The sequence below is a fragment of the Cnephaeus nilssonii genome (assembly GCF_951640355.1).
Source record: "Cnephaeus nilssonii genome assembly, chromosome: X".
NCBI classification, from domain to species: domain Eukaryota; kingdom Metazoa; phylum Chordata; class Mammalia; order Chiroptera; family Vespertilionidae; genus Cnephaeus; species Cnephaeus nilssonii.
In genome coordinates, this window is record NC_137071.1 from 77413268 (window position 1) to 77423465 (window position 10198).

Below are 10198 nucleotides of genomic sequence, written 5' to 3' on the forward strand. Positions count from 1 at the left end.
GAACATTCCTTTGTAGCAGAAGAGAGCAATCTATCATTACCAGAGAGGCTAAGGAAGCAGGAGTTTGAAACCCAATTTGATAACAGTAATGATAACAATAAAATAGCTAACATTTTTTTGAGGAATGCTATGTGGCAGGCACCTAATTTTTTTTATCTTGTTTAATCCTCACGGTATAATCAATATAAATGGAAGCCCTGAGCTCAAACCAACCTGAGTTTAAAATCTTAGCCCTGTTGAAAGAAGTTTCACCTGAGGACTCCTGCTCTCAGATTTTGGACTTGCTTCTGCTAGCTCCTGCAATCAAATAGTTTACATTCAGGAAGAAATCATTCAGGAAAAGGAAGAACAAGCAGATCAAGATGTGTAGCGCTGTGGCTGCTAAGGTATGATTTTTGACAGATTGTTAAATCAGGGAAGACTATCCCTCAAAAGAGATCTTATGAGAATTAAAGGCCAAGTGTTGTGAGGAGAAACTGGATTTTAGGGCCATGTTGATGGATGAGGTGGTGCTGATAATTGAACAAGGAAACCTGGGTTTGTGGATCAATGGAGAATTAATTCCTGCCCACCCCTAAGTGGTACTGAGAGTACCAACCCCTTAGGTGCAAAGTGTTAGTGACATCACTGTTTTGCACCATCTAGAGAAGATGAAATGCTGGTTGATGAACTGATCTCAAGCCATCATGAACTGTGTTAATAAGTTCTGGACATTTTAAGAGTTGGTTAGGCATGGTGTTCCTCTCCCAGATACTTTCTCTTATAGTGGTCATGAAAATTTTTCTATAAAATTGTTGATAAAGTAGAAGTACTGGAGGTACCATTAGTAGTAAAGACTACATGGGGTCAGGCAGTGCCCTACCCCCTTTCCCCCAATCTGTCTCTTGCTTCAACAATGTTTAGATGGAACAGATCCAGGGACACCCCTTCTTCCAGCCTCCGACCATCTTCCAACCTCTTTTTCAGTCACCACCATTGGAACCACCTCAGCTATCCTCAGCATCGGAGACCAGCCAACACCGTTTTGTGTGTGTGTGTGTGTGTGTGTGTGTGTGTGTGTGTGTGTTAACTTTTACTCCTTATTGCCAACAAACTATGAGCACCCAAATTTGTCAGAATAATTCCACCAAGGCAGAGGCTGTTGTCAACTGCCTCGCCAACCTGCGTCTGTGGGCCTCCTACACTTACCTCTCTCTGAGCTTCTACTTAGATTGCAATGATGTGGCTCTGGAGTGCATGGGCCACTTCTTCCACAAGTTGGCAGAGAAGAAGCACAAGGGTGCTGAGCATGTCTGAAAGTTGCAAAACCAACGCGGTGGCCGCATTGTCCTCCAGGATGCTAAAGCCTTCCCAAGATGAGTGGGCAAAACTCAGGATGCCATGGAAGCTGCCATGGCCTTGGAGAGGAACCTGAACCAGGCCCTTTTGGGTCGGGAGGCCCTGAGTTCTACCCACACAGACCCTTATCTTTGTGACTTCATGGAGAACCACTTAGTCAGTAAGTCTTACTGGATGAGGAGGTGAAACTCATCAAGAAGATGGGCAACACCTGACTAATCTCCACAGGCTGGCAAGCCCCCAGGTTGTGCTGGGCGAGTATCTCTTTTAAAGGCTCAACCTCAAGCATGACCAGCAAGCTTTGGAGCCCAGAGGCCTTTAAGGGGGCCCCTCTGTATTTCCCTGGTGTCTAGTTTTAGCCTGAGCCTCTCCCCAAAACCACTAGCCATTCTTTTAACCACCCTGGAGCCTTCTCCCATGCATTGGACCAAATGGAAACAATAAAGCTTTTTGCAGCAAAAAATTAAATAAATAAAAAATAAAGAGGAGATCCAAGATGGCTACCAATGGGACAGCAGGCTGCAAGATAGTGTGTGAATGAGAGAATGAAAGGAGAGTGCGTGGACATGTGGGGAGTGTCTGTATTTGTGAGTGAGGTACAGCTATATTCCAAGGTACTGCTGGGGACTGGCGGACCGCCCCCCCCCCCCCCGACCAGGCAGCCTCTACTGTGGCTGAAATCTCTCCCAGAGCTGCCGGCTCTGATGCAGAGGCCACACCATCTTGAAGGGGAGAGCAGCTGTGATTGGGAGACTGACTGTGATCAGAACCCCAGCCTTACCTTCAACCAGGGAGATCTCGGATACCTCCCTGGACCCTACAACCACAACGCCCAGGGACCAGTTACCACAACTGCAAACCCACAAATGCTGGAATTCCAGCCTCCCCGACCTTGGGTGCCTGGGAGGTCTGCTTAGGGGGAGAAAAAGTGGCTCAGAAAATGTGGACGGGCCCTGCACCTTCTCACAGAGCAGATAGAAGGAACAGCTGAATCAAACAGCACCCACCCAGAACTGGCGAATTAAACACAGCTGGTGAGTAAATCCATGGATGGAAAGGTCAGATATTGCCTAGAGAAAGATGAGATTTGGGATCCAGGCTGGAGGGAGAAACGCGTGCAGTGGGTACTAGAGTCTCAGAGGAAGACTGCGCCCCACAAAATCCGTGGCCGTTGGGGTCAGTGTAGCCCTTGAATGTGGAAGGAAGTCCACAGAGCTGCTTGCAGAAGGAGATTCTAGATATTAACCCACAGCTGGACTGGGCCCAGAAAGGCAGCCTGAAGTTTTGTTCTGGCTGTGCAGAGCCAGGGGGAAAAGACGCGTGCAGAGTTGCATGCAGAGATGCACACAGAGCCAGTGGAAAAGTCGTGCACAGTGCCAGGGTAGAGAGGCCTTTTAGCCCTGGATATTAAGACAGAAACACTGCCACCCAGGATTTGTATCAGAAATTGACTCTTGTGTGTAAATACAACTAAAGGCATGCTGAGAACCAAAGAGAGCAGAGAGATCATGCCTGCTTGAAAACAGGATTGTGGTTTATGACACTGAGGAACGATGGATCGCAGGGAACTTCAATACTGTGCTGACTGCCTGAAAGGAAACAGACATGCCAAGCAGAACAGTAGAGGAAGTGAATGACCTTCACTAATTCACATTTTTATTTTTTATCTTTTACTTAAACTAATTTTTTTCTCTCACTTGATTTTACCTTGTTTATTATTATATTTTTATTTTTAACTATTATTATTAATACTATTACTTTACCCTTTTTAAAGTTTTATTTTATGTTATTTTTTCTTTATTTTATTTTATTTTGGAATTAGTGTTCTAAATTCTATTTTTATTTTCCCTTTAGCATTATTTTACTCTATCTCAAATTTTCCTTTATGCAAACACTGTCTTCCTCACTTTTCCCCTTTTTGGTCCTGTTTCTCTTACCCTGTTCCTGCTTTAGTTTTTCTCTATCCTTTCATTTTACTCCCTGTTAAAAATTGATCTTACTCATATGTCTAATTTCCTCTCCCCTGCTCCAGCCCATACATACTTCTCTCTTCTATTTCTTCACTATCCAATTTTTTTTTTGCCTTTTTCTTTCTGTCTGTCTTATTGTTGTTTGATTGTTGGTTAGTTTTTTTTAATTTGTTTGTTTTTTGTTGTTGTTGGGGTGTTTTTTCTTTTGCTTCTGTTTTCCTCTCCTCGATTGTTTTCTTCTTCTATAATAGCTTAACTAATTCCAGTCACCAACTCAGGCTTATCTACTCTCTATTCTCCTTTTCCAATAGTAAACGAATACATAGATATATATATTAAAGAAGGGGGACATTTTTTTAATATATAAATATATAAATTTTCTTTTATATATTTTTCAATATATATATATATTTTTCTTTTTTGTATTTTGTTTTTTACTTTTCTTCTTATACACTCATTCTCTTTCTACTTCCTCTATACTGAATTGTGACTAGTTCCCCATTCATTCAATTCCTTGACCTTACAATCTGGAAATAAGCTATGCGTCCTCAGATTCATCTGGGTGTTTGTTGTTTGGAGGTTTGTTGTTTGCATTTTTTGGATTAGTTGTTGTTTTATTGGAGTTTTCACCCCATATACATATATTTTCCCCTTGTATTTTCATCTCTTTCTTTTCTCTCTTACATTTTTTCCTTTTCTCAATATCATTTTTGCACTCTTTTCTATTCTCTAATTCTGTTTTCTCTGGTGGTCACCTTTATTTGGGGGTATTAGTATTGTGAATACATTTGTGATTGGTGCCCTGTGCATTATGTCTTGTTGTGTTGTATTTTGTACCTTTAAGTCAATGCAGAAGAGAGAGCTACATAACCAGAAACCCTTAGAGCAGTGGTTCTCAACCTTTCTAATGCCGTGACCCTTTAATACAGTTCCTCATGTTGATTTGACCCCCAAACATAAAATTATTTTCATTGCTACTTCATAACTGTAATTTTGCTACTGTTATGAATCATAAGGTAAATATCTGTGTTTTCCGATGGTATTAGGTAACCCTGCTAGCGGTTCTCAACCTGTGGGTTGTGACCCACAGGTTGAGAACTGCTGCTGTAGAGCTTAAGACCATCGGAAAACACAGATATTTATATTACGATTCATTAACAGTAGCAAAATTACAGTTATGAAGTAGTAACAAAAATAATTTTATGGTTGGGGGTCACCACAACATGAGGAACTGTATTAAAGGGTCGCGGCATTAGAAAGGTTGAGAACCACTGGCCTAAGAGAACTTTGGTACAACATGAAATGAAACAACATCCACATAATAGGGGTGCCAGAAGGAGAGGAAACTGAGCAAGGAATAGGAAACCTGTTTGAAGAAATAATGACAGAAAACTTCCCTGATATAGGGAAGAAAAAACTCACACAAGTCCAAGAAGCTCACAGAGTCCCATACAAGATGAACTCCAAAAGATCGACACCAAGACACATTATAATTAAATTGGCAAACACCAATGACAAAGTAAGAATCTTAGAGGCTGCCAGAGAGAGACAGAAAGTTACCTATGAAGGATCTTCCATCAGACTATCAACTTATTTCTCAACAGAAACACATCAGGCCAGAAGGGAATTGAATGAAATATATGAAGTCATTCAAAGGAAGGGTCTGATTCCAAGAATACTGTACCCAGCAAGGCTCTCCATCAAAATTGAGGGTTAAATAAGGAGCTTCAGAAACAAAAAAGACTAGGAGTTTATTACCACCAAGCCAGCAATGCAAGAAATGCTAAAGGGCTGTAAAAAGAAGAAATAGGAAGGGAAGAAGGAACACAGGCATATAGAATAAAAATGGCGACAAATAAGTACCTATCAATAATAACTTTAAATGTAAATGGATTAAATGCCCCAATCAAAAGACATAGGGTAGCTGAGTGGATTAAAAAACATGACCCATATATCTGCTCTCTACAGGAAACCCACCTTAGAACAAAGGACCCACACAGACCTATGGTGAAGGGATGGAAAAAGGTTTTTCAGGCGAATGGAAATGAAAAAAAAGCTGGGGTAGCAGTACGTATATCTGACAAATTAGACCTCAAAGTGAGGGCCACAACAAGAGATAAGGAAGGCCACTACATAATACTAAAGGGAGCAATTCAACAAGAAGATATAACTCTGGTAAACATATATGCACCCAATACAGGAGCACCCAAATACATAAAACAACTTCTGGAAGATATCAAGGGAGAGATTGACAGCAATACAGTCACTGTAGGGGACTTTAATACCCCAGTAACACCACTGGACAAATCCTCTAAACAAAAAATCAGCAAAGAAATATCAATCCTAAATGATACACTAGATCAGATTGAATTAATTGACATCTTCAGAACATTTCACCCCAAAGTCACAGAATATACATACTTCTCAAGTACACATAGGTCACTTTCAAAGATATACCATATATTAGGACACAAGCAAATCTCTTCAAATTCAAGAAGATCAAAATCATATCAAGCATCTTCTCAGATCACAATGGCATAAAACTAGAAATTAACTACAATAAAAACAATTTTAAAAATCAAACACCTGGAGGCTAAATGGCATGCTATTAAACAATGACTGAGTTACCAGAAAGATCAAAGAAGAAATAAAAAACATCATGGCAACAAAAGACAATGAAAACACAACAACCAAAATCTATGGGACACTGTGAAAGCAGTCTTGAGAGGGAAGTTTATAGCTCTACAGGCCTACCCCAAAAAACAATAAATAATGGTAATAAATTATCTAACCCTACAACTCAAAGAGTTAGAAAGAGAGCAAAAGAAAAGCCCAGTGTAAGCAGAAGGAAGGAAACAATAAAGATCAGAGCGGAAATAAACGACATAGAGACCAAAGAAACAATACAAAAAATCAACAAAACCAAGAGCTGGTTCTTTGAAAGGATAAACAAGATTGATGAACCTCTAGCCAGGCTCACCAAGAAGCAAAGAGAGAGGACCCAAATAAACAAAAGCAGAAATGAAAGAGGCAAAGTAACAACCGATCCCACTGAAATACAAACAATTATGAAAAAATACTATGAAAAACTATAGTCCAAGAAAATGGACAACCTATAGGAAATGGACATATTCTTAGAAAAATACAAGCTCCCAAAACTCAATCAAAAAGAGTAAAAAAACCTGAATAGGCTGATAACTACTGACGAAATTAAAGCAGCGATAAAAAATCTTCCAGCAAACAAAAGCCCTGGTCCAGATGGCTTTACAGGGGCATTCTACCAAGCATTCAAAGAAGAACTAAAACCTATCCTTCTAAGACTATTATAAAAAATTTCAAGAGGAAGGCACACTTCCAAGCTCTTTCTATGAAGCCAGCATTACTCTAATCCCAAAACCAGATAAAGACACCACACAAAAAAACACAACAAACAAACAAACAAACAAAAAAAACACACAAACAAAACAAAACAAAAAAAACAACAACAAAAACTACATGCCAATATCCTTCATGAACATAGATGCTAAAATCCTCAACAAAATTTTAGCAAATTTGATTCAGCATTACATTAGAAAGATCATACACCATGACCAAGTGGGATTTATTCCGGGGATGCAGGGATGGTACAATATCCGTAAATCAATAAATGTGATACATCACATAAACAAACTGAGAGACAAAAAAATCACAATCATATCAGTCAATGCAGAAAAAGCATTTGAAAAAAATCTTTCACCACTCCTCTTCGATATAGTACTAGAAGTACTAGCCATAGCGATCATACAAGATGAAGAAATAAAAGGTATCCAAATTGGAAAAGAAGAAGTAAAACTGTCCTTATTCGCAGATGACATGATACTATACATAGAAAACCCCAAAGACTGCATTTGTCCCAAAAACTACTGGACATAATAAGTGAATTTGGGAATGAAGAAGGATACAAAATTAATATCTAGACATCGATGGCCTTTTTATACAACAATAATGAACTCACAGAAAGAGAAGCAAAAAATAAAATAAAATCCCATTTACCATTCCACCAAAAAACATAAGATACCTAGGAATAAACTTAACTAAAGATATAAAAGACCTGTACTTGGAAAACTACAGGACATTGAAAAAAGATATAGAGGAAGATATAAACAAATGGAAGAACATACCATGTTCATGGATTGGTAGAATCAACATCATTAAAATGTCCATACTACCTAAAGCAATCTATAGATTCAATGCAATACCCATTAAAATACCAATGACATATTTCAAAGATCTAGAACAAACTCTCTAAAAATTCATCTGAAATAAAAAAAGACCCCGAATAGCCACAGCAATCCTGAGAAAGAAGAACAAAGTTGGAGGGATCACAATACCAGATATCAAGCTATATTACCAAGCCACGGTTCTCAAAACTGCATGGTACTGGCACAAGAACAGACATATATACCAATGGAACAGAGAACCCAGAAATTGTTCCAAGCCACTATGCTCAATTAATATTTGACAAAGGAGGCAAGAACATAAAATGGAGTCAAGACAGTCTCTTCAATAAATGGTGCTGGGGAAATTTGGTCAGATACATGCAAAAAAAAATGAAACTAGATCACCAAATTACACCATACACAAAAACAAATTCAAACTGGCTAAAGGACTTAAATGTAAGATGGGAAACCATAAAAATCCTACAAGACTCCATAGGCAGCAAAATAGCAGACATATGTCATAGCAATATCTTTACAGAAACAGCTCCTAGGGCAATGGAGACTAAGGAGAAAATAAACAAATGGGACTACATCAAAATAAAAAGCTTCTGCACAGCAAAAGCCACCATCAACAAAACAACAAGAAAGCCCACTGCATGGGAGAACATATTTGCCAATGATATTTCTGATAAATGTTCAATCTCTAAAATTTACAGAGAACTCATGCAACTTAACAAAAGGAAGATAAAAGATCCAATCAAAAAATGGGCAATGGATCTAAATAGACATTTTTCAAAAGAGGACATACAGAAGGCCCAGAAACATATGAAAACATGCTCAAAGTCACTAATCATCCAAGAGATGCAAATCAAAACAACAATGAGATACCATCTCACACCTGTCAGAATGGCTATCATCAACAAACGACAAGTGCTGGAGAGGATGTGGAGAAAAAGGAACCCTCATGCACTGCTGGTGGGAATGCAGACTGGTGCAGCCACAGTGGAGAGTATGGAGTTTTCTCAAAAAACTAAAAATGGAACTCCCATTTGACCCAGTAATCCCACTTCTAGGACTATGCCACAAGAAACCAGAAACACCAATCAGAAAGAATATATGCACCCCTATGTTCATAGCAGCACAATTTATAATAGCTAAGATTTGGAAACAGCCTAAGTCCCCATCAGCAGATGATTGGATTAAAAAACTGTGGTTCATCTACACAATGGAATACTATGCCACTATAAAAAAGAAGAAACTTTTACCATTTGCAACAGCATGGATGGAACTGGAGAGCATTATGCTAAGTGAAAGAAGCCAGTGGGAGAAAGATAAATATCACATGATCTCACTCAGATGTGGGATATAATGATCAACATAATTTGATGAACAATAATAGACCCAGAGACAAATGGTAGGGGAGGGGTGGTTAGAGAGCAACCAAAGGACTTGTATGCATTCATATTAGCATATCCAATGGACACAGGCACTTGGGCGGTGGGGGCTTGCCCGGGGGGGGGGGGATAGCTGGGCAGGGGGTCATTTGGGGAAAAAGAAGACATATGTAAAACTTTAGACAAAAAAAAATAATAACACACATACAAAATTTTTTTAAAAAATAAAGAATATACGGTGTCATAGAGGCAAAGCTGTTTTCTTAACTCAAGATAAGCGGCATTTGGCTGATCTAAGCCCTTTTATTATCCATGTGGCTCCATACTTGTTCCAGAAGTATGCTGAAGTCTCCTAGAAGGAGTGTACATGTCATTGTTGTGGGAGGCCGTGTGGTTGGCACTATGGTCTATTGTTAAACAGATGGGAGGATGCAAAGCAACTGCTCATTAGGTGGTGTGGGGATGATGTTCAAATTGAGTGAACAAGGGAAGCAGCCAGTTATCCAGATGTCTAATATTCTGGGGATAGATGTGTGTGGCATTGACCTGTTGATGAAAGAGGATAGTGCCTTCTGTGTCTCTGAGGCCAATGCAAATGTAGGTTTCATTACCTTTGATAAAGTTTGTAATTTAGATGTAGCTGGTATCATAGCAGACTATGCCACCTCCCTTCAGCCCTCTGGTCTGCTCATTGGGTGTATATCCCTGTTGTTCGTGGTGTCATATCTTGCTGCTCTTCATGGTGTCCCCAGCCAGTGAAATTAGTTAGCAGGAGCTGAGTCCCTCAGCCAGCACTGCTGCCAAAATGGGCACAAGTTCCAGCTCTGTCAACAGCACCTTGAAAGCACCAAGCTCCCTGGTGGCCTATTCAACATGAATCACCTGCTAGCCAATGAAATTGAACAGTGACTACATTGGTAAATAATTAATTACAAATAATTAATTACATAATATGACAAATAATAATAAATAATTACAAAACCCTTGTAAAAATTGCTTTCTTTTTCTTCTTTGTTTTACTATTAATTATTTTTTTAACCAACTTGCAATGCTGTTCATGGAAGATGCTCAGGAAGAAGAGAAAAAATTGAGTAGGATTAGTGAAGAAAGAAGAGGTCAGATAGAGGAGACCTCTGCTGTTAAGATCTTACTGACTTCAGCCCTTGCCGGATAGCTCAGTTGGTTAGAGTGTTGTCTTAATATGCCAAGGTTGTGGATTCAATCCCTGGTCATGGCACATACAAGAATCAACCAATGAATGCATTCATAAGTGGAACAACCAAATTGATGTCTCCCC

General features: G+C 39.3%; 1 pseudogene across 1 annotated transcript; it reads left to right on the forward strand.

Annotated features, from left to right (window-relative positions):
* The first annotated feature begins 362 nt into the window (after positions 1-362).
* On the forward strand, positions 363-9660 carry LOC307095343 (beta-citrylglutamate synthase B-like; annotated as a pseudogene). The gene is made up of 2 exons: positions 363-835; positions 9132-9660. The product of its transcript is annotated as a beta-citrylglutamate synthase B-like (transcript).
* The last annotated feature ends 538 nt before the right edge of the window (positions 9661-10198 follow it).